This window comes from Elephas maximus, chromosome 1 (assembly GCF_024166365.1).
Source record: "Elephas maximus indicus isolate mEleMax1 chromosome 1, mEleMax1 primary haplotype, whole genome shotgun sequence".
Lineage (NCBI taxonomy): Eukaryota > Metazoa > Chordata > Mammalia > Proboscidea > Elephantidae > Elephas > Elephas maximus.
This window is the reverse complement of record NC_064819.1, coordinates 173,536,298-173,562,296: the sequence shown is the minus strand read 5'-3', so window position 1 is coordinate 173,562,296 and position 25,999 is coordinate 173,536,298. Positions and strand designations below refer to the sequence as shown.

Here is a 25,999-nt window from a genome sequence, read left to right as displayed (position 1 = left end):
TTCAATCACCTAGTGTGTGGTGTAGGCTCTAACCTACTACCTTAGAGGAGTAGTGGTGATGGTTGTATGCACTGGTTACTGGTGGTGGCAGGGGGTCACATTCTGAGGAAGGCAAGGTGCTGACAGCCTTCCCCCAAGTGTCAGTGAGGAAGATGTGTCTCTGTTCTCTAGAGTGCTTTGGTGGGTGGGCTCTGTAGCTGTACCTTAGTTACCTAATGCTTATACCTGTAAAGACTGGTGGGCACCATTATCCTTGGACCCCTTTTGCGGGTGGCTAGGTGGGATGGATGGAGCCTTAAGCCCTCAGGTCCCTGCTGTGGGTAGTTGAGGACCCTGTTTAATAGGCAGAGCAGTATCAGACCTCCAAAACCTGCCTCTGCACTGCACAGCTGAAATAATTACAGCCACACCTCTAACAGATTTGCCCTTGCAAAATAACAGCCACCTGGATCCATGTGGGGGCGAAAGCCAAAGTCTGTGGATTGCTTATGCTTGGACTGGAGCTGCTTCTGCTCTGAGCTTCCAGATTAGGGGAGTCAGGAAAGTATCTTTTCCTAATTTGTTCCTTCTCCCAGGCCAGGAGAATGGCTCAGAGACAGAGCAGCAGGTTCTATCTTAGGCCCAGGGAAATCAACCTAATGAAGCTGGCAGGGGCAGAGGAGGGAGGGATCAGGTAGATTGAAGAGAGTACTTTCAAAAGAAGGAGCTATTAGATCCGCATGCAGTAAAATAGAGAAAATCACTTATCTTGTGTCAGGAGCGCTGTTTTATCTCAGATTCCAGAGGCGTGTGTAGCCTGTGTGCACTGGCTAGGTCCCCACTGAGATTGCTTCAGGGGTTAGGGCTGTGTCCCGCGCTTGCCTTCTTTTGCTAAAGCAGCTGTATCCTAAACTCCACAGCTCATCCTGGGGCAGCCATCACACCAGGGGGTTTGTTTGCCTTCTTTCGCTGAAGCAGCCACTTTCTAAATGCCTTGGCCAGCCCCACTGTAGACATGCCACAGGGCCAGGGATATGTCACTTTGCTTGCCTTCTTTTGCTGAAGCTGCCATGTCTGAGGAACCTACAATCAGCTCCGCTGCCGTCGGGCTAAAGAACAGCTCCAAGGAATCAGAGCTGAGGTGCTTTGTGGGCTCAGCAACTTGTCATTGCTTCTGCACTGTCTCACTCTCCCCTGTCACTCAGACTGATTCCTTAGTTCTGCATTCGATGCTCAGGGTTCATAGATTGTCATATATGTAACCGATTCACTTGTTTTTTCGGGTCTTGGTTGCAAGAGGGTTCAGCGGAAGCTTGTGACTAGTTTGCCATCTTGGCCCTGCCTTGCGTCAAATCTATTCCTGAGATGGTCTCTAAATTCAGGTGGTATATATTCAAGGTTGTATTTTGGCTCTTGTGGATTTGCTGTGATTTTCTTCAGTTTCAGCTTGAACTTGCATATGAGCAATTGATGGTCTGTTCCACAGTCAGCCCCTGGCCTTGTTCTAACTGATGGTGTTGTGTTTTTCTATCATCTCTTTCCACATACGTAGTCCATTTGATTCCTGTGTGTTCCATCTGGCGAGGTCCACGTGTACAGTTGCCATTTATGTTGGTGAAAAAAGGTATTTGCAATGAAGAAGTTGTTGGTCTTGAAAAATTCTATCGTTCGATCTCTGGCATTGTTTCTATCACCAAGGCCATATTTTCCAACTGCCGATACTTCTTCTTTGTTCCAACTTACACATTCCAATCACCAGTACTTATCAGTGCATCCCAATTGCATGTTCAATCAATTTCAGACTGCAGAAACTGATAAAAATCTTCAGTTTCTTCATCTTTGGCCCTAGTGGTTGGTGTGTAAATTTGAGTAATAGTCGTTTAACTGGTCTTCTTGTAGGCATATGGATATTATCCTATCACTGACAGTGTTGTATTTCAGGATAGACCTTGAAATGTTCTTTTTGACGATGAATGCAACACCATTCCTCTTCAAGTTGTCATTCCTGGCATAGTAGATTATGTGATTGTCTGATTAAAAATGGCCAATACTAGTCCATTTCAGCTCACTAATGCCTGCGATATTGATGTCTATGCTTTCCATTTCATTTTTGATGATGTCCAGTTTTCCTGGATTCATACTTGAGACATTCTGGTTTCCAACTATTAATGAATGTTTGCAGCTTTTTCTTCTCATTTTGAGTCATACCACATGAGCAAATGAAGGTCCTGAAAGCTACACCCCATCCACATTATTAAGGTCGACTCTGAGGAGGCTGCTCTTCCCCAGTTGTCTTTTTGAGTGCTTTTCAACCTGAGGTGCTCATCTTCCAGCACTATATCAGACAATGGTCCACTTTTAATCATAAGGTTTTCACTGGCTAATTCTTTTCAGAAGTAGACTGCTGGGTCCTTCTTCCTAGTCTGTCTTAGTCTGGAAGCTCAGCTGAAACCTGTCCTCTATGGGTGGCCCTGCTGGTATCTGAATACCGGTGGCATAGCTTCCAGCATCACAGCAACACTCAAGCCCCCACAGTATGACAAACTGACAGACATGTATTGGAAATGGCAGTCAAGAAATTAAATGACACATCTCATTGGGCAAATTTGCTGCAAAAAACCTCTTTAAAGTGTTAAAAAGCAAAGATGTCACTTTGAGGACTAAGGTACACCTGACCCAAGCCACAGTATTTTCAATTACCTCATATGCTTGTGAAAGCTGGACAATGAATAAGGAAGGCTGAAGAAAAATTGCTGCCTTTGAATTATGGTGTTGGTGAAGAATATTAAGTATACCATGGACTGCCAGAAGAATGAACAAATCTCTCTTGGAAAGACTACAGCCAGAATGCTCCTTGGAAGCAAGGACTGTGAGACCACGTTACTTTCAACATATTATCAGGAGGGAGCAGCCACTGGAGAAGGACATCGTGCTTTGTAAAGTAGAGAGTCAACGAAAAAGAAGACTGTCAACAAGATGGACTGACACAGTGGAACTGAGTGAGATGTGCAAAAGTAAACTTAATCCGGAATATCAAGCAATCAGGCTGCAGCAATAGGGCCAAACATAGCAGAGATTGTGAGGATGGTACACGCCAGGGCACTTTCATTCTGCTGTACACAGGGTCACTAAGAGTTGGAATTGACTTGACAGCACCTAACAACAACAAGAAACCTTCTCTTGCTGCGTGATTTGAGAGCATCTTTCTGGGGCAAAGAGGAAGATAGAACGTGTGGGGTTATATGTCCCTGTAGCTGCCAAGAACAAATTGTAATAGTAACATATGTTTCCTTCCTTGTCAAACATTCCAAAGAGGTTTTTCTTTTTCTTTTTTTTTCTCAGTTTTCCTATTACTCTGGGTAAAATATGTCTCCTACAGACAACTGTGGAAGGAGGCAGCCAGACAGTCATGGGGGGGGGGGAATTGAGCGAGATGTGCAAAAATAAACTTAATCCCGAATATGAAGCAATTAAGCTAATGTGATTTAAAACAACGTGATTGGCTAAGTTTGTGTTTATTTTCCCCTCAGACTGTAATTAATTCATGAATGTGCTGTAGGTTGTTAAATTTTAGTAAACAGATAATAGAACTCTTCTTTGAAGTAAAAGCCCTGGCAATACTTAGTCATTTTATAGTAGCATGAATGGAAGATAATTAGTTTGAGACAACCTGGTCCTCATCCAGTGGGAGAACACCGATGGCTCATCTTTGGCTGGGAGTTGCTGTGAGCACAAATTGCAAAGTTTATGGGTGCCGCAGGGAAATGGCGAAGCATTTTCTTCATCTAGCCAAGGAGAGTGCTTAACTCGCTTTTCAGATATTCCAGCCAGTGTTCTTCAGGGAATTGCACTAATACATATGACAATAATATTGTAATGGGACAAGAAAGGCTGACGCAGCATTTTGTTAATTTGTGTTCAGCATTAGCAGGGAGATTTGCAAGCCCGGAGCAATGAAACAGGAACATATTGGTTTTACTGTAGGCATTTTAATTAGCAGCCCTGGGAATATTTCTGTGCCGGGGCAGTGGAGTGAGACCTGGCCCCACCAAGTTTACCCAAGGCATGTTTTCTTCCTTGCCCTCAGTGGCCATTAAAAGGACTTGCCAGAGACAGGGGCCTGGGGGAGGAGAGCAAAAAGTTGCAGAGGAGGGGGTGCCTGGTGAGCATCCAATACCAATTAGCTGCTCAGCTGTTAGCACCTAGAGCCCTTGTTTTAACAACGCAGTGGCAAAGATTGACAGAAATGGCTCAGCCCCAAAATGAATTCCAAAGCATTTTCAAAAGGCTCTTTTTACCCTTGCTACCTTTTAAAAATAATTTGGCTTAAATACAATGCAAGAATAAAGATATCATAAATCAAAAGCTGTTAGCACATATGGCCCCTGAAATTTATAGGTATTAAGCAGAAAAAGCTTAGGAACATTTCACCAAATAATTTTCCAATCCCCCAAGACTCATTTAAATTTCCCCCTTCTCTCTCCCCCATTGCTGAAAAGCATTCCTGGCTGCTAGCTATTTATGGCACAGGAGCACCTGAGCCCCAGGGTGGAGAGAACCAGCTCTCTGCCACTGGGCAGGCTAGTTGATTCTCATGGGATGGGGCCTGAAGCCTTCCCCAGCTATAGGCATCACATGGCAAAGAACCAAGAACCAACAGAAACAGATGGCAGCTGCCCTTAGGTTAGTGATGCAGCCTTGGAGATGGCAGGGTCCATCAGCACTTGGCCTCTATCCCTATCACTTTTAGTCCTGAGCCAGGTGGATAGAGCACATCAGTAAGAGGCAGTGGGACTTAATACTCAAATCTAGCCACTTCTGTCAGGGTTCAGGGAAGTGAGCCTCAACTTTGGAGACCCGTTGCTAAGTCCTGGAAGGCAAGGTACTGAGCAGTGGATCCACAGAAGCCAGGTGAAGGAACTAACCATGCAGTTATGCTCTGGGTGGTGATTATGGATTTCACTATGTGGGTGAAGAATTAGAAACCAATTGGAGGTGTTACTTATATTTGTTGGCTAATTAATGAACTTGACAAATAACTATTGAGCACCTGTGATGGATGAAGCACATGGAATAATTTCCTCCAACCATGCAGATAGACAAATTCAGGCAAGTGTCCACAAGGCCCAGAAGTAAATCTTCTGACTCTCAAGGATCAGCTCAAGGTCCTTCTCCTCCGGGAGGCCTTCCTGACTCCTCCAGCCCATGTGCCTACTGTTGGAGGGCCACTCAGGTCTCCGCCTCAATCTCCTAGTCCATTCGGTTGGGGTCTAACTGTTTGTGTGTGTGCCTTCTCCCCACTTAGAGTGAACCCTGAGGCAGCCTCCCATCACAATACACATGGGGCTCTAGGGGGCAGCATTGGCGTCCAACTGTCTCAGGGTTTGAATTCCAGCCCTGCCACTTCCTGGGTGGGCAAACCACCTAATTTCACTTCTCTGAGCCTCAGGCTTCTCACCATTTAAATGCAGATAATAATGCCTATATCACAGGTTGATATGAAGAGCAAATGGGTTAAGATGTGCCCAACATTTTGTAGGGATTACCGAATAAATAGAATTTCTATGATTCTATCACTCAGCACATGGATTGTCAGGCTGAGCCCTTGTTCATTGTTTAATAGGAAAAATATCTCCTTTTTGACTTGAGTTGAGAAGGGGCTCAAGTCCTCCTTGAGCTGAGAAGGAGCCCTCCAAGTTGGAGCTGCCTTGGCCCTCATTGTGTGGGGAAAGTAAAGAAGGCAGTAGGTATAGTCTGCTCTGTGGGATTGCCTGGCCTTGTGATAAATCCTACTTTATTCAGTGAGGAAGGAAAAGAAGGGGCACCTCCTTAGATCACCTTCTGAGGCTGATGGGAGTATACAGATTTAGAACTTTTAATGGCCGCCTTCTCCATGTGAACCTCTTAGCTCTCACATGCTCTGATCCTCCACCTGTCCTTGTTCTCCCCGGACAGAATGTCTGTCAAATGTCAATGCCACTCATATTTGGGAATATTATATCTCAGAACCAGGCTGATTTCCCATCAGGTCTCATTGCCAATGCTATATCTGCCATGTGATCTCAGATCCAAGGGCCTATAAAATAGCTCACTATGTACGTCAAACTTTACGTTGCTGTTTGCTGAGCTAAATTGGAAAATTTATAGTTTCGAAGAACACAGAGTCAGGGTGAAAATATGGCTCTGGCTGAGTCTGGGCACACCTCGGGTTTTCAGATGTAGTTTGACAACTCTGATCTGACGGAAACACCAGGGTCCATAAAATCAGTCCGTTTGCAAGGTTTCAAGATGCTGTATTAAATATCCCTGCAGTGGCTTCCCTCCCTTGCCTTTATTTAAATGGGGCTATTAATGGCAGAACGAGCTGCCTTAAGATAGGTTCGCAATCTCAGTCTCTCTCACAATTAGTGAGAATAGCATGCTGTTGATGTAAAAGATGGTAGTCAATGTTTTCTCAGTATTTATTGGTGTCCCTGTAGTTCAGGTTGTTGGGGATATGCAGATCTAGAATACAAAGATAAGATGTGGCCCTGGCCTTCATGAAGCTGATGGTCTGGTACAGAAGTCAGCAAACTTCTGTAAAGGACCAGATAGCAACTATTTTAGGCTTTGGTGGGGTCACATGATCTCAGTTGCAACTACTCAAATCTGCTATTGTTGCTCGAAAGCAGCCACACACAATATGCAAACAAATGGGTGTGACTGTGTGCCAATAAAACTTTATTTACAAAAATAGGCAGCAGGCTGGATTTGGGTCTCAGGCCATAGTTTGCTGATCCCTGCTCTAGTAAATAAGATCTAATATATCCTTGTTGGTACTATTCAATATGCATGAATTTTAGGTTAGTTGCACTGTTTTGATTAAGGAAGAAATATTCTACAATGTTATCTTTAATAATGGTGCAGGTGAAGGTGGAGGAGTTAATGTTAGGATATACATAGGAGCAATGTCCTGTCAGGGATTATTTGGGTACACGTGACAGAAACACATTTATCCTAGGCTTCAATAAAGGGAGGTTTAGTGTAAGGAATCAAGGATATAACATCAACCAGAGGGCAGGGAGTATAGCTGGCTCTTATGTGCTAGTATGTAGCAGGCAATAAAATGGACTCAGCGCATCCAATGGATTGGCTCCCTCTGGGTCAGGTACCCACCCTTGGTCTAATCAACTATTGCCAGCTAGGGGTGTTTTCACATAAAGAAAACATAGTTTCAGGCACTCACACCTGAATGTGTTCATGTGTATGTGAGAGGAATATCAGTTCTCATAGGAGGAATACCCTAATACTTACTACCACAAAACAAGGGGAAGGGCATCTCAGCCATGGGACTTCTGACAACCAGGAAAAGCTCAACACCTGTCTTCAGAGAGAGGAGGCACTACAGTGGAACTAGCCTCCTGGAGACAGGAGCTAGTAGATCATTTAGGATCTGAGCAGCTCTGAGTGCTTGATCGTCAGGAGTTGGTGTGTCTTCACTCCAGTGGTCTGCCACCTGACTCAGCTCATGCTTTCAGTGCTGGCTCCACTTGCGAATGTCTGATTTGTTTTTCACCTCCACTTGGCTTTCTGGCTTCTAAACGGAATGATTTTACCTACATTAGAGTATCCACTTTCTTTTGGCTTGGGCTCATTCTTTGGTTATCAAAGCTTCCCTTTCCTTCCTCTACCTCAGGACCTTTCAGCTTCAGCTCCCATTGCCCACTGTAAGACGGTGAAAGCTCCAATGCAAATTCCTGGGAGAGGAAATCTCATCAGCTCAGTGAATAACTGCAGAGTCTGTTTGGCAGAGTTTTCCATGCTGGCCTTTATCATAGCCCATTGGTCAGCTGTGGGTTGACTGCTTTATGAGTAGGTGCCCACGCTTGGTTCAGGTAGCTGCGGTAAGGTGGTGAGATCATAACATCAGAATATGTCATACAGAGTAGGCTTGGGGGTAGGGGATAGTTTTACTTGGAAGGGGCTGCAATAGGGTAGATACCTTAATTGATACATCCAGTTCAGAGATTTAGTGTGCTAATTATAATATTAGCTATAAAACAAAGAGCCACAGACACTGAAGGGAAGGATAGAGTCAGGTAAATCTTCATAGGGACAGTGGTCTTTGGCAGATGGTAGGTTAAGCACAAGTTAAATTGCTGAGTGGGAACACTCCTGGAAAGAAAAACACCATGGGAAATAAAGTCACATTCAAAGGACAGGTTCTGAGGATTAGGACATGAACATCTTTTTCATGGAGGGGGGGTCACTACTCAACCCACTATGCCTGGTAATCTATGGAAAGTCTGAAAACATTGTTCAGGACCAAGAACATGCCCTCAATTACAGGTAGTCCATGACTTATGATGGAGTTCCATTCTAATGACTATCGTAAGGTGGTTCTGATGCAACTTGAGTGACTCCTTTTTGTTTTGTTTTTATTATAATTGCCTTTTATTATCAGTATCTATAAATTTGATCTTTACTTGTCTTTGTGGGTTGGCAGGAGAATGATAACATCAGCAAATTGCACACTGCAGTATCATATGTAGTACATATTACTAATGATAAGATGTACAAAAAAAAAAAAAATCCAAAACTGGATGGTCATAAGTGCAGTTCATGGCAACTCAAATATGTCTTAAGTCAGGGACTACCTGTGCATTCAAGCAGATGTATAAGCTAAGAATCTCAAGACAATATTATTCTGGATTATCTGGGTGGGCCCTAAATTCAGTGACGTTTCCTTATAAGAGAGAAAAGAGGAGAAGACACAGAGAGAGAAGGAGAAAGCCATATGAAGACAGAGGCAGAGATTGGAGTCATGCAGCCACAAGCTGAGAGAGAGAGAGAAAGAGAGATAGAGAAAGAGAAGGGTGGGGGCTGGGGGGAGGAGAGGAGATCTAACTAATGATGCAACTGATTAGGGATACAAAGTTCAACAAGTATTGGAAATCAAAACTTTTCTGTGACCAGGCATTGCTTATCAGAGCATATGCTTGTCTACTCAAAGCAGTGCATTCTAACCCAAAATGTATGCACTATAGCTGTCAGTTTTCTTTTATCCAAGGGAATGTCTACAAACCTACTCCTTGGGCCTGGCTCATTCTCAGGCTGACATCTGCTCTTACGTCGTATACTTCTTAATGGAGGGAATTCTGGAAAACATATGAAGAAATCTATGAATTCTCTGAAGCCTTTGTATATTTTCATAACTGGCCTTGTACAGTGGTGAAACATTAAGATCAATTTCCACCTTGAATGGAGAAACAGATTCTGAAGAGGGAAGCCCTTGTGGAGCCTAGATAGGGGATGCAAGAAGGAGCCTGCCCTTGGTGGGCAGAAGCCCTGCTAATCAGTGGCAAGGTGGATTCTCTACGGAGTCTGACCTAGGAGAGCTGGGAGTCAGGGGCCTCTGTGGCTTTTGTCCCTTTGTCCTTGCCCCTTATGTGCCTCTGTCCTGGGCCTTGCCTACACACCCTTCCCTCCATTTATTCTAGCTCTCTCATCCTCGTTCTCAGACTTTTCCTCAGTCTCTTCTTTCTGCACCACCTCAGATCCCAACTTTTCTTGGGTTGGAGTCCAGTCTTTCATGCCTCAAGTTTGAAGGAAGCAGTGCTTGGTAACTCACAGTATCTCTGCTCAGGTATGGGCTGTGTGTTCAGCTTGTCTCTGGGCTGCCTCGAGAACCCTAGTTTTGCCACTCTTACCCCCCCCAAAGGATAAAATAATGGGGATAACTGGACAAAATCTGGCAACAGGAGGGAAAAGTTTGGAGAACTATCCAATTTTAAAAAGTACATATTACATTTTAATATTTAGAATTTTAAACATACACTCTTTGGTATACAATAAAAGATTGCATTTCAATTCCCCATGTTATGTCTAGTTGGAATGTTTAAATACTATATTGCAATTTGAATCTGGCCCACATTCTCTCCTGGCTCCTCTGGGCTATCCTTTGGGCACTCTCTTTCTAGACGGCTGAAATTAAAATTGAGAAACAGAGCCCTGGGCTGCATCTCACTTTCCCGTGGGATCTGGCCTTAGGCAACTGGGGACATTCTGCCAAGACTTAATTTTCTAGCAGAGAGTCAGGATTTTTTTCTTTTTTTTTAATTATATTTTTAAGTCATAAATGTTATATATACACATATTCACATTTAAAATGAAAATTGGTATGAGTACAGAATCCACATAGCTGTGTTCTTCATATAGCAACCAGAGTGAACCCTTTAAAATTTGAGTTACATCATGCCTCTTCTTGGCTCAAAAGTGTTCAGTGGCATTGCATCTCACTCAGAGAAAGAAACAATGTTCTTAAGTGGTCTACAAGGCACTACAAGGCTGAAACTCTGGCTTCCTTGCTGTCCTTGAACACACCAAGCACACACCCACCACAGGGCTTTTGCACTTGCTGTTTTTTTTTTTTTTTGCCTGGAGTGCTCTTTACTCTCATATTCTCACGGCTCACTCCCTAAGTTCTTTGAGGTCTCTGATCAAATATTTCTTAGTGAGAGAGGCCTTCCCAGACCATCAGTATAAAATAGCACCCCCCCAATATCACACTCTCTGCCCCTTAACCTAATTTATTCTTGTAGCATTTATCATCACCTGGTTTATTACATATTTGTTTATTGTCTGTCTCTCCCACTAGAATATAAATTCCATGAGACTTTTGTTGTTCATAGTGTATCCTTATGCCTATAACATTGGCACGTACTAGGTGCTCAATAAATATTTATTGAATAAGTGGATGAATTAATAAGATTTCTCTCTCTCTCCACCTTCCCATGTGCCAACCCCCATTCCACATTTGTCAATTATAAACACTGTCAACAATGTATTCTTCTAGAAATTCTCCTTGCATATATGAATATCTAGAGGTTTCTGCTTCCAGTTAGGATGCAGAAGGATGTAAGACTGTTGGACCTATGTAAGCAACAAGAAAAACCTGGAAAAATAAAACCCACACTTTTCTATGAGACTAGAGAGAGTGAAGATGCAAGGAAACCTTGATGAACTATATTCCAGAGAGAAATGAGTTCTTCTGAGGTGTAGCAGAGAGGTATAGCTTCCATACCCGGGGAGTGGGCAAGTATAGGTACATGGAGGAGTGGGAAGTTTTTCCAAGGAGATGCCCTCTGAGCTGTTTTGATGGATGACTTTGAGTATGCCGGGACAGAGAAGGGAAGTGGGGAAGAGATTCTAGAAGTTGGGAAAAGTATGTGCAAAGATAGTGCTGTCTGGGGAGCAGTCAAAGTGTGGCCTGGATGTGGAATGGAAGAGTGGGCCTGCCAGAGACAGAGAAAATTTATAAGAAGAAATCAGTCGAGCTTTAAATGATGGTGTGTGCTGGTGAGAGGGATTGAAATCTGCAAGACTCTCAGGTTCAGTTAGAAGACCTATATCATACCAGCAATTTGAACAGGAGAAATTTAGTATAGAAAATTGCCAAGTAGGTAAAAGGTGGTTAACTACTGACAGAGGTAACAGGGAATTCTAAGGTATACCAAACCCCAAAACCAAACTGTTTGCTGTCTAACAGATTCTGACTCATAGCAATCCTACATGACAGGGTAGAACTGCCACATAGGGTTTCCAAGGAGCAGCTGGTGGATTTGAACTGCTGACGTTTTGGTTAGCAGCCAAGCTCTTAACCACTGTGCCACTAGGGCTTCTCTAAGGTATACAGAGATAGTAAATATAGAGAGAAGCAACTACACCTAAGGCTGAAGGAAAAGTAAACAATGAAGGAACTTAGAAATTCAGAGGAGGGGACTCCTGCAAGTCTGAGATCCAGACCTCTGTCTGTGTAGAGAACATGATGACAGAAGTTGAAGAGCCCTTGCTGCTGAACCAGAGAACAGCCCTCCTCTCTAGTAAACACTGCCAGGACCTCTGAATACTGATCCACAAAATACACAAATTATTAGTAAGGGAATGAAAGATGGGACATCTATATAGATTCTACAAATATTACAATTATAATGAGTAAGTCTCATGAACAATTTATGCTAACAAATTCAACAAACAAATTCTTTGAAAAAGTACAGTTTACTAAATCTGACACAAGATGAAATGGAAAACTGGAATAGTCCTCTGTCTGTTAAATAAATTAATTTTACAATTAAAAACTTTCCCACATATAGAACCTCAGACTCAGATAGCTTCACTGGTGAGATCTATCAAACATTTAAGGAATAAATGAGTCTTATACTAGCTCTTTTAGAAAATAAAGGAGGAAACATTTCCCATCTTGTTTACTGAGGTCGGCACAAGCCTGTCATCAATCTTAACAAGGACATTATAAGAAAAGAAAATTATAAACCAATATCCTCATGAAGTGGATGCAAAAGTCCTTAAGAAATTATTAGCAAAACAAATCAATCAATTTATAAAACGGATAATACCTCATGACCAAGGGGGGTTTATCATCTTAATAGACAGAGACAAAGCATTTTACAAAATTTGGCACCCACCCATGATTCCACAAATCATTCTGAAATGACTAGATATCTGTATGGTGGAAAATGAACCCTGAACCCTATCTCACATCATACACAAAAATTAATTTGAGATGGATCATAGACCTTAAATAGTAATTGTTGAAACCACAAAGCTTCTAAATTAGAAGAAAACCTAAGAGAATATCTTTATGATCTTGGGATGGGAAAGATTTCTTAGAGGAGGCACAAAACCCACTAATCATAAAGGAAAAGGTTGTTATATTGGACTTCATCAAAATAAAAAACTTCTGCTCATCAAAAGACACTAGAGAGTGAATAGATAAGTTAAAGACGAACAGGAAAGTTTTGCAGTATGTATATTTGACAAAGAACATGTATCTAAAATATGTAAACCCCTATAGCTCAATAATAAAAAAAGACAAACAACCCAATAAAAATCTGGACAAAAGACTTGAACAGACACTTTAAACAGAAGATAATATCAGTGGCCAATAAACATGTAAAAAGGTGCTCAACATCTCTAAAAAGTCATCAAGAAATGCAAATTAAAAGCCATTCCTTGGGATGGTTATACTGAGGACACCAATAATGGTGAGAATATAGGGCAATGGCTGTATCTTACATTGCTGGTGGGAGTGAAGATGGTACACAACTCCTGGAAAATTTTTTTGACAGTTTCTTATAAAGTTGAGCTTTTTAAAAAAAAGAAAAATCAAACCCATTGCTGTCATGTCAATTTTGACTCATGGTGACTCCAAGTGTTACAGAGTAGAACTGCTCTGTAGGGTTTTCTTGGCTGTAATCTTTGCGTGAAGTAAGAATGAAGGAAAATTGAAAATCATCAAAAATGAATTGGAACATATAAAGATCTATATCCTAGCCATTACTGAGCTGAAATGAACTGATATTGGTCATTTTGAATTGGACAATCTACTACACTGGGAATGACAAATTGAAGAGGAAGAGTGTTGCATTAATTGTCAAAAAGAAGATTTCAAGATCTATTCTGAAGTATAATGTTGTTAGTGACAGGATAATATCCACCTGCATACAAGGAAGACCAGTTAATATGACGATTATTCAAATCTATGCACCAACCTCTAATCTGAAAGATGAAGAAATTGAAGATTTTTTTTTTTTTAACCAACTTCTGCAGTCTGAAATTTATTAAACATGCAATCAAGATGCATTGATATTAACTGGTGATTGGAATGCCAAAGTTGGAAATGAAGAAGAAGGTTCTGCAGGTGGAAAATATGGTCTTGGTGATAGACACAATGCTGGAAATCCCATAATAGAATTTGGCAAGACCAATGACTTATTTGTTGAAAATACTTTTTTTCAACAACATAAATGGTGACTGTACTCACGGACCTCACTGGATGGAATACACAGAAATCAAATCAACTACATCTGTGGAAAGAGATGATGGAAAAGCTCAATATCATCAGTCAGAATAAGGCCAGGGGTTGCTTTGATTGCTCATATGCAAATTTAAGTTGAAGATGAAGAAAATTAAAACAAGTCCATAAGAGCCAAAGTAGGACCTTGAGTATATCCCACCTGCATTTAGAGACCATCTCAAGAATAAGTTTGGCACATTAAAGGCTGATGACTAAAGACCAGACGAGCTATGAGATTACATCAAAGTTATAATATTTGAAGAAAGAGAAAGGTCATTAAAAATAGAAAGAAAAGACCAAATTGGATGTCAAAAAAGACTGAAAACATGCTCTTAAATGTAGAGTAGCTAAAGTGAATGAAAGCAATATTGAAGTAAAAGAGCTGAACAGAAGATTTCAAAGGGTGTCTCGAGAAGACAAAATAAGGTGTTATAATGACATGACTTGGAGTTAGAAAACCAAAAGTGAAGAACACACTCAGCATGTCTCAAGCTGAAGGAACTGAAGTTCAAGCCTCTAGTTGCAATATTGAAGGATTCTATGGGCAAAATATTGAGGAAGCAGGATAAATCAAAAGAAGATGGACAGAGAGGGCCACATGAACCAGAGACCTACATTATCCTGAGAACAGAGGAACTAGTTGGTGCCCGGCCACAATCGATGACTGCCCTGACAGAGAGCACAACAGAGAACCCCTGAGGGAGCAGGAGATAAGTGGGATGCAGACCCCAAATTCTCATAAAAAGACCATACTTAATGGTCTGGATGTGACTAGAGGAATCCCGGCGGTCATGGTCCCCAAACCTTCTGTTGGCACAGGACGGGAACCACTCCCGAAGACAATTCATCAGACATAAAAGGGACTGGACAGTGGGTGGGAGAGAGATGCTGATGAAGAGTGAGCTAATAATATCAGGTGGACACTTGAGACTGTGTTGGCATCTCCTGTCTGGAGGGGGGATGGGAGGATAGAGAGAGTTGGAGGCTGCCAAAGTTTTCACGAAAGGAGAGACTGGAAGGGCTGACTCATTAGGGGGAGAGCGAATGGGAGTAAGGAGTAAGATGTATATTAACTTATATGTGACAGACTGACTTGATTTGTAAACGTTCACTTGAAGCTCAATAAAAGTTAATAAAAAAAAAAAAAAAAGATGGAAGGAATACCCAGAGTCACTGTTCCAAAAAGAATTGGTCAACATACAGCCATTTCAGGGGGTAGCATATGATCAAGAGCTGATAGTATTAGAGAAAGAAGTTTAAGGGGCACCAAAGGCACTGGTGAAAAACAAGGCTCCAGGAATTGACAGAATACCAACTGAGATGTTTCAAACAAATGCAATGCTGGAAGTGCTCACTTGTCTATGCCAAGAAATTTGGAAGACAGCTTCCTGGCCAACTGACTGGAAGAGATCCATATTTGTGCCCATTTCAGAGAAAGGTGATCCAACTGAATGTATAAATTATCGAACAATATCATTATTATCACACGTGGGTTAAATTTTGTTGAAGGTGATTCAAAAATGGTTGCAGCAATACATTGACAGAAAACTACCAGAAATTCAAGCTGGATTCAGAAGAGAATGGGGAATGAGGGATATCATTACTGATATCAGATGGATCTTGGCTGAAAGTAGAGAATACCAGAAAGATATTTACCTGTGTTTTATTGACTATGAAAAGGCATTCAACTGTGTGGATCATAACAAATCATGAATAGCATTGGGGAGAATGGGAATTCCAGAACACTTAATTGTGTTCTGCTCATGCAGAACCTGTACATAGACCAAGAGGAATAGAACAAGGGGATACTTCGGGGTTTAGAATCAGGAAGGGTGTGCATTGGGGTTGTATTCTTTCACCATACTTATTCAATCTGTATACTGAGCAAATAATCTGAGAAGCTGGACTAAATGAAGAAGAACTCAGCATCAGGATTGGAGGAAAACTCATTAACGACCTGTGATATGCCTATGACACAACCTTGGTAGTTGAAAGTAAAGAGGACTTGAAGCACTTACTGATGAAAATCAAGGACTACAGCATTCAGTATGGATTATATCTCAACATAAAGAAAACAAAAATCCTCACAACTGGACCGATAAGCAACATCATGATAAATAGAGAAAATACTAAAGTTGTCAAAGATTTCTTTTTACTTTGAATCCATGATTAACACCCATGTAAGCAGCAGTCAAGAAATCAAAAGATGAATTGCATTGGGCAAACCTGCTGCAAAAGACCTCTTTACCTATTAAAAAGCAAAGATGTCACTTTGAGTACCAGGGTGCACCTGACCCAAGCCATGGTATTTTCAATCACCTCATATGCATGCAAAAGCTGGTCAATGAATAAGGAAGACCGAAGAACTGATGCCTTTAAATTATGATGCTGGTGAAGAATATTGAGTATACAGTGGACTGCCAGGAGAACATTAAATCTGTCTTGGAAGCAGTACAGCCAGAATGCACTTCAGAAGCGAGGATGGAAAGACTTCATCTCACTTACTTTGGACATGTTGTCAGGAGGGACCAGTCCCTGGAGAAGGACATCATGCTTGGTAATGTAGAGGGTCAGGAAAAAAATGAAGACCCTCAACCAGTTGGACTGACACAGTGGCTGCAACAATGGGCTCAAACATAGTGATTATGAGGGTAGTGCAGGACAGGGCAGTATTTTGTTCTGTTGTACATAGAGTCGCTATGAGTCAGAACCAACTTGATGGCATCTAACAACAACAGTAATCTTTGCAGATGAAGATCACCAAGCCTTTCTTCCAGGGTGCTGCTGGGTGGGTTTGAATAGCCAACCTTTCAGTTAGCAGCCAGTTGCAAACTGCTTGTGCCACCCAGGGACTAAAGTTAACCATAAACCTACCATATGATCCAACAATTACACTCCTAGGTATTTACTCAAGAGAATTTAAAAAGGTTTGTCCATGAAAGATTTGTACATGAATGTTTTTATCAGATTTATTCAAAAGAGCTTAAAACTGGAAACAATGCAAACGTCCATCAACAAGTGACCAGATTAACAGATTGTTAATATTTCAGTAGTTCATTTCTTTTCATTGCTGAGTAGTATTCCAAGTATGAATATGCTAACTGAAAGATTGGAGGTTCGTGTCTACCCAGAGGCACCTCGGAAGAAAGGCCTGGCGATCTGTTTTTGAAAAATCAGCCATTCTAAACCCTGTGGAGCACAGTCGCAGCCGGTGTAAGGAAGCACATTAGCCATTGCTTTCACACTTTTGTGAAACAGACTGCGTCTTAGATAACGAGTATTCTAAGTAATCATCTGTTTAATTAATAATTTAATTTAAATTCTTGATACAATGTGAAAAAGGACTACAAAGAGGTGAGATCATTGAGAGCCATCTTGGACACTGCTTGCCACATCCTGCTTCTGTCTTATGGTGTCATATGGAATAGTATTCCTTCTCCAGGCTGAATGTCCTCGGTTATTTCAGCTGCTCCACAAATGGAAGTTTCCACGTGACTTTCTTCTCTCCTTTTGGATTTCAATATTTATTTTAATTCTTGCCCACAGAAATGAATGTAAAACACCAGATGTTTTGTGGACAATGGAGTTATCGCTTCCCTTGACCTAGACACTATATATCTATGTTTTCATGGGCTTTTTGATAAAATGGCCCACTCCATAGTCTAAATAGGGCTTGTAGCCAACTAAAATTCTTAAATCTTTTTCACATAGGAAGCCTTTCCTGTCAAATCTCTCCTGTGCTTCTGTGTGCTATTTTAGCTACTTTATCTTTCCAAATTTCATTTGATTGCTTGGATCTGGCCATCTACTTCCAAAAAACCAGCCACTGAAAACCTGATAGATCACAGTTCCACTCTGACATAAGTGGTGTTGTCACGAGCTGGAGTCGACTCGATGTTAACTGGTTAACTGGTTATCTTTTTAAACTTTCATTTGATTGATTTGGTCTACCCAGCCTAAGAGATTTTGAACCTTGATTCTATCACCTATAGCAATGACTGGCCCTCCCATACCGTGTAATCTGTCTATTCGATAGGGCTGCCTTCCAAATCTTTATCCACGTCATTGGGAGAATATAGCCCAAACCAGAGACCTGTGGCATGCCACTAGAGACAACCTACAGATTGGTGTCAAATCATTAATAATGCAGTCTGTAACCTGGGTGTTTTCTCATTAGTTATGATTCTACCCAACATTATTAAACTTCCACTCATACCTCACTGTCTAATCCATTAAATGATCTTGGGAAAATTTGTCAATGCCTTTGACAGCCCTTGTCTCTAGCATTACTCTGATTTCCAACCCAACTCTCTCCTCCTACTCAAAGTACATCTAGTTAAACTAAGCCTTAAATTTTAAGGGAATTTTTTCTTAGGGAGTCAATATCACAATATTAGTCATTACCACATTCTTTTATAAGAGCTTACCAGCTTGTTTAATAATCAGTTTTGTAACTGATTGTTTACATTTATTTTCCAATATCCAACCTGCTTTAAAAATTGGGATAAAATATGCCCCTCTTTGTTCTTCTAGGACTTTACTCTTTTTCATGGTTTCTCAAAAAGATTCCAACAGCAGCTCTGAGACCATTCCTGTAAACCCCTGTTGCACTCTAGGGTGCCATTTGTCTGAGCATGGAGAGATTTGAGCTCATTAAAGAGCTCAGCTGCTGTCAAATATCTCTGCCTCTTGGAAACTCTGTGGGGCAGTTCTACTCTGTCCTATGGGATCGCTATGAGTTGGAATCAACTCGACGGGAATGGGTTTTTTTTTTTTTTTAACCTCCCCAGGTGGCGAAAAATAGTTTTCATTTGACTACTAAGCTAAAAAAAAGCCTTGATGGTGCAATGATTAAACACTCAAAAAGGTTGGCAGTTGGAACCCACCCAGCAGCTCCACAGGAGAAAGGCCTGGCAATCTGCTCCCATAAAGATAACAGCCTAGGAAAGCCTACGGGGCAGTTCCACTCTGTCGCACGGGGTCACTATGAGTCAAAATTGACTCCATGGCATCCCAAAACAACAACAACTAGCTTAAAGGTTGGTGGTTTGAACCTGCAGCAACTCTGGAAGAAAGGCCTGGGGATCTGCTTCCATGAAGATTACAGCCAAGAAAACCCTATGGAGCACTGTTCTACTCCGTAACTCATGGGGTTGCCATGAGTTGGAATCTGCTCTACAGCAATGGTTCCCAGCTGCCATCCTCTCTCGTGTGCTCTGCCACTTCCAGGTTGGGATCCTTCCCATTTCTGCACTAAACAGAAGCAAAACAGACCCTAAGCAGTTCAGCCGTCTCACTATCACTTGCTCCCTCCTAAGCCTACTCTAAGCAGTAGGCTAGTTCCATCTACATTCTTCTTGCTCTAAAAGCAAAAAATCAACCCAACACATCCCTGTTTGTTTTCCTGAGTGCTTTTTGTGAATCTTGGCTTGTTGTGTGCTTTGGCTTGTGTGAGACTTTTCTTGCAGGCTTCAGCAGTAAGTATGGAGGGCGGGTGGTGGACCAGGCATTCCTGTCTCCTGCAAGGCCGTTCTGTTTGCGTGTTTGTCCTGACACCACTCTGGACCTCAGAGCTTGGCACAATGCCTGGCACATAGTAAGCCTGTGGTACCTTGCTTACTGGTTAATCCACCTCTGTCTTTGTGGTTCTCGGTCACACCTCCTTATCTGGACTGGGTATGTGTGAGACGGCTGCCTGCTTTATTTCTGGTGTCTCGTCAGTGTGCACCAGGCTCGTAGCCATTCTTTGGAGATTGGGAAACTGTGGTCGACATCACGGGACGTGACATCAGTAGGATCCCTGGCAGGGAACACGCCTGTGTGTGTGGGGTGGGGGGTGGGGGGGGAGATGGTGAGTGAGAATTTAGGGGTAGGATTCAAGGAGGTGTGGCGACCTGTAAGCTCTCTGCTTCTTTCCCCTCCTCCTGAGACTGTCTGATCAGAATGGGAAGGTTTGGAGAGGGACGGTCATTCCTTCTCTTGGGAAGGGACCATTCAAGTTGTACTGGACTCAGTCTGGTGGAGACTGTGGTAGTTGTGGTCCATTAGTCCTTTGGACTAATCTTTCTGTTGTGTCTTTTGTTTTCTTCATTCTCCCTTGCTCCACTGAAGTATCATAGATGGCTCCTTATAAGCTCTTAAGACTCCAGATGCTACTCACCAAAGTAGGATATAGAACATTTTCTTTATAAACTATGTTATACCAATTGAGCTAGACGTCCCTAGAGACAATGGCCCCAGTGTGGCTGTACTTTAGACAGCTGAGAAGCCTGTACGATTCTTGGTGATCAGATGCAAATGAAGACTATATTTTGTTTTCATTCCTTTAAGTTAGAGAAAAAAAGTTTGCGGAAGTTTTCCGCATTCTTTTCTCCAGCCTCCCCTTCCCTTCATCCATGCCATCCACAAGCCCTACCACAGTTTGTGTTCCTAATATTTGAAGACCCTGGGGCTTTCCTTTTGTTGGCTAACAGAGGAGAGAGAACTGTTTGCAGTGATTATGTGCATAGATGGTGGGTGGTGACAGCGCCAGCACTCAGCACCCAGCTTTGCCTCCCAGCCTCAGAGCTTTCAAGAGACCCTGAAGCTCCTCCCAGTGGCAGGGTGTCATTAGCACCCTCACCCCCCTGCTGTTGTTGTTGTTAGCTACCATGGAGTCCACCCCTGATTTATGGTGACCCCATGCACAGTGGAATGAAACAGAAGTAGATGCTAGGCCTTTATTCCTAGTCCATCTTAGTCTGGAAGCTCATATGAAGCCTGTTTAGCATCGTAGCGACATGCAAGCCTGCAGTGACAGATGGGAGGTGGCTGTGCATGAGGTGCGTTTGTTGGGAATCAAACTCATGTCTCCCACATGGAAGGAGAGAATTCCACCACTGAACCACCACTTGCCGCTCCCCCCCCCCCCCCCCGAGGATGGCATAGCTAGGATTAGATACAGGACTAAGGGGATGGTCTCAGGAAGATATGAACAATGTGGTGTTCTCTGGATGTGTTTGGGTGTATTTTATTTTGCTTGTTGTGTGTTGTCTTTGGGCACACTAAAAACAGGTTGGTCAGGAAAGAAAGTTCCTATGGACTCCCTGTTCTCAACAGAGAGAAAAAGACAAGAATGATTTGTTAGGGAACAATAATGATTTATATCATACAGGGCTTTAGAAAACTTCAGGCTCTCGTGGTCATTTTCTCACTGATGCTCACGGCAGCCTGGTGAGGTGGAGCAGGCAAGTACTGGTGTCTCCATTTGACATGTAAGGACATCGATGCTCAAAAGTCACAATGCCACTTTATGACAGAACTGCCACTGAAAGCTGGCTCTCCTGTTCCTTGTTTGCTGGCCTCTGACCACCTACCCCTCACCCAGCCCCTTGACCATGGCCCTTGTCTATTGGGAAAGCAAAGCTTTCAGCTACGCAACATGGAACAACAAAATCAGTTTCAATGTAACTCGGCACTTGATCTTGCCTCCCTCCCCCAAAATGCATCTGTCTTTGACCTGCATGAGAGTTGAGGACGTTGGCTCCTGTGTTGTTTTCGTGTTTATTTTCTGCTGACCACTATACCCTGTTCATATGAGTCCAAAGTGGTGTGCCTTTCTTAAACAGTGAGTTCTTTGAGGGCAAACAGTGGGTTGCTACATCTCATGATGTAACCCTAACAAAATGCCTTGGATACTTCAATGCTTAATAAGTATTTTGCAAAGAGAAATCTGATGATGTCATAGCTACACGTTTCTATACTTCAGGCTAGATAACTATGTGCCTGAAAACCTGTGTGACAATGTTTGTGTTGGAAAGTTTGCTGTCTAAAGAACCCTGTGTGAAATTCCTGAGAAATTCACAACCCCCCAAGACTCATAAGCAGATTCCCACTCTCAAGTGTTGACTTAGAGAGTTGTGATTTGTGTTTTTTGAATCTTGTTGTTTAAGGTTTAAGAACCTTTCTTAGGAAACTTTTAAAAGCGTCTAGGTCCACAGTCGGTTTATATTACAAAAAATCATCTTGAAAAGAGCGCTTGCTTTGTAGATAAAGATTGAACTAGAAACAACCAAAACATCAAACCACCAGTGCTTTCTCAAAACGAAATGTAGAGTATAAATAGAGAACAAAACAGGAAATAGTGGTTTGCAAAAAAAAAAAAAGAAATACTTGTAGCTGTCCTATAAAATGCCTTTCCTTACACTGTAGAATGCATGTCAGAGACTGAGTGACAGAAAGTTGGGGGCTGCCGCCGCCTAGCAGAGATAAGCATCTTCCAGCAAGCTTTGTCTTACTGCTCTCTGCAACTACTCTTAAATAATTCTTTAAAACATATATGCATTAGTTCTGTATGTCGTAGGCACTGACTAAATAATTGTGCTCTTCTATCCACCTATAGGGTTGATATGAGTTGGAACTGACTTGATGCCAGTGGGTTTTTTTTGATCCATCATCACATGCTCAGTAGTTCATTGGGTTATGTTATGCCACCTAAAGCTAGTGCCAGTGCCTGTCTTTATACCTACAGAGATATGGAGATGTGGCTTCAGGGCTCAGGTGCCCCCTGTCCTTCTAGCCAGCTCTATCTCCTGCTCCTCACATCCTATCCAGGGCTGATCCATAGTGGCAGCTGTAAGTAAGGACTAGTATCAAGAGTCCTGGGGTGGAATCTGAGTTCTGCCTTTACTAATAGGGGATCTTGTACAACCTCTCTGGATCTTAGTTTCTCATCTATGAGGACAGTCTTGGTGGTTCAATGGTAGAATTCTCGCCTTCATGTGGGAGATCTGGGTTTGATTCCCAGCCAATGCACCTCATGTGCAGCCACCACCCATCTGTCAGTGGAGGCTTGCGTGTTGCTATGATGCTGAACAAGTTCCAGGAGAGCTTTCAGGCTAAGATGAACTAGGGAGAAAGACCTTGTGATCTATGTCTGAAAATCAGCCGGTGAAAACCCTATGGATCACAACGGTTCTATCTGCAACTGATCATAGGGATAGCACAGGGCCAGGCAGCATTTCATTTCTTTGTGCATGGGGTTGCCATGAATCAGAGGCCGACTCTACGGCAGCCAAAAATAACAACAACAACATCTGTTGAAACAGCAGAAAAGATAAGAACTCCCAAATGAGTCTTTCTTACAAGGTTTCCCATTCTACTGGGTCATAAACTGATTTGTCTAAAAGGCAGACAGGTGCCACTCTTTCCACGTGTATCTGTTGGGTCTAAGTAACAAATCTCTTTAGTATTTAAAGCATTCGGTATTTAACGCAGGGAAATGATCCCACAGTAATAGAAGAGCCAAAACAGGAGACTGGGAAATTAGCCACAATCCCTGTAGCTGTGGCCACCGCTGGGCTAGACGGGCAAAGGAAGGAAGTAATGTTGCAGAAGCCGGGGCCAGGTCAGCCTGTAGAGGCTAAGACCTTGTGAGCCACAGAGGAGCTTTAGCTCCTGGAAGACACCTAGCAAAGCAAAGAGAGAGGGGGATTTGATTCCCTTTTTTCACCCAGTCCCAGTCCCCACTCTTCAAACTCAGGCCTTCCATTAGGCAAACCCAGCCAGCATCCAGCTATCATGGGAACCAGGGGAAACATTTTAGGGGGCCAGCCCTCCTCTGATACAGAGAAGTGCAGGGGAAGGTGAGGAATGGAGCTGAGGGAACAGGCCCAGAGGGCTGTCTTCCATAAGGATGTCACCTGAGGGGTAAGGCCTGTCAGTGGGAGGGACTTGATTTAAGAAGAAGAGATGGCCACCTGAAATGAGGAGGTGGTATGGCCAGGCACTCTCAAGCCTGACACCAGTTTGCTCTTGCTGTCTGAGATTTGCCTTCCAAGAAGCAGCTCTAGGCTATAGGACCCAGATAGCAGTGCTGGAGCTAGAAGCTGGCTTCCCTCCTCTTCCTGTGCTGGCTGTGGGGACTGACAGGCCTCAGCAAATAGGTAGATTTAATGTATGGCTGGGTGGCAGCCCATCCAGTAAATTATTTATACCTCTGTGATGTGCTTATCATTCTTGCATGCAAATATTCTGAAGTTTTTCCAAATCCTGCAGGTTGGAATGGGTGTTTTCCGACTTCACTGTGTATTCACTGATTGTGCTTTATGTATCTTTCCTCTCTCTCTTTCAGTATACAAATCTTGGCTCTCTATCACCGTGGCTGCTGCACCTTTACTGGGTATAGGAAAGGCTCCAGCATTGGAGGGGAGTAGCTTTCATAGGGTCAGCCAAGAGTGGAATGGACTTTGATGGATTTTTAGAGCCTGCCCTTACAGCAGATGGTTGATTGCAAGGATCCAGGAAGCTCTCTACACCCCCAATCAACAACAGAGCTGTGAGTTCCACCTGTGGAGAGGAGGATTCTGGGCCTCCAGGTGTCGGTTAACTTAGTAGGCACATCTAGAAGTTTCATCTCCTAGGGGATGAAGGATCAAGTCTGCACATTACATCTCCTCTCTAGACATTTGGTGAATTTATCACCTTTGAATTTTCTGTTGAGCTCTCTTTCTACTTGGTAATTATATGGGACAACTGGCGCTAACCAGTCCTTTCTATTCTTGGGTCAGAGCTCCTAGTTTTCCAGAACAAGTTGGCTTATTTACAATTTCTTTGTATTCATCCTCCTCTACTTACACAAGTGCATATCAGTACTTAATTGAAGAAACAAAATACTTATATATAATCTTTCCATACTTATTAAGATCAACAAAAATATAGTTTATTATAGTCATCCTTCTGTCGTGTTAAAACAGTTACACCTTGTCTAAATCTTTTGAGTATCATAATAAACTCAACTTTCATAAGCTTACTTTATTTAAATTCACTATATTATTATTGTTATTATTATTATCAATTCACAAATTGTCACAACTTGGTTCTTTGTCCTCTTAGCACCACTCCTGATATTCTTGAAAGCATCCTTGTCCTGGGAATAATAAGATGTTACAAGCTAATCCTGAACTTTCTCTGTTCCCAAGATATGAAGTCAGCTGTCTTGGAAGAGTCCTGATTTTATTCATAGTGGAGAATGGTATCAGGGGCAAAATTTGAGTGGTAGGAGTGCACATGAGCATTGGCTTTGGCTGCTGTTGGGCCAATTTTAATGTCAAAATTGGGGAAGAAAGTGTATTAGAGGAATTCATTTTCGGGATTTAACAGGTTCTATTGCTGTCCCTGCTGTCCCTATTTTTCCTATGGTATGAAGTTTTGTGGAACATCAAAACTTTTTATTACATTGATATATTTCTACCCAAAATTAAAAAATATGAAGGCACACCTCTTAGTCTGGCTGTGGGCCATTAGCTTAGGTAGAATGGGCAGGGTCCCTGGTGAATGGTGTTGCCACAGGCACAGGTGCCAGGTGCAAAGTCATTTGCTGAGCACTCCCTGTGGGTGCAACATTGTACCAGGTGCTAGGATGAGCAGAAGTGACAGATGAAACATGACCCCCAGCCTCCAGGAATGTATAGGAATCATTTGTGTGCATTAAAAAAAAAAATGAGAAAACTATAGAAACCATCATTCAATCAAAGGTTGAAACCGGTGGTGCAGGCAATAGATGGTGAATGAGTTGAGAGAAGTGAGAGCTCGATGTGTGGGTCTCTGAAGCAAGAGGTTTGGACCACCTTGGAGAATGGCTGGATTTTAGATAGATGTTAAAGTGCATCCTTATCATTGGAAACCACCTAATATTCAGCCCTAGCCAGCCTGTGGAGCTGTGGCTATCAGGGTGTGTAGGAGGCTGCTGGAAGAAGAAGAATGACAACAGAGATATTGGTTTACAGTGAATTCAACGTGGTGCCCCAAAACAAGAGAAAATAGGATTCCTGTTGTATTTTGAAATGACAATGAAAAAGTATTAAGGTATTCAAGGTCAGCAATCCATTCAATGCAGTTAATAGAAAGAAATTAGAGTTCAGTCTGTCAGTTTGTCTTACCATGGTGGCTTGCATGTTACTGTGATGCTGGAAGCTATGTCACTGATATCGCGAATAGTAGTAGGGTCATCCATGGTAGACATAGCTCAGCGGCACTTCTAGACTAAGATAGACTGGAAATAAGGCCTGGTGATCTGCCTTCAAAAATTAGCCAATGAAAATCTTATGCAAAACAACAGAACATTGTCTGATATAGTGCTGGAAGATGAGCCCCTCAGGTTGGAAGGCACTCAAAATACAAAAAGGAGGG

General features: G+C 42.4%; 1 protein-coding gene across 16 annotated transcripts in view; it reads left to right on the top strand.

Annotated features, from left to right (window-relative positions):
- The window catches only part of SCML4 (Scm polycomb group protein like 4), a 164,948-nt gene that overhangs the window by 38,714 nt on the left and 100,235 nt on the right, over positions 1-25,999 (top strand). For 2 of the 16 annotated variants that reach the window (XM_049899619.1, XM_049899012.1), the window contains exon 1: positions 24,037-24,146. The exons of 13 other annotated variants lie outside the window; for them this stretch is intronic. The gene's annotated coding sequence lies outside the window, so the exon portion shown is untranslated. Of the gene's footprint in view, positions 1-23,942; positions 23,991-24,036; positions 24,147-25,999 lie in introns of those variants that run through there. One more of the 16 variants, XM_049899445.1, reaches the window with a different exon arrangement.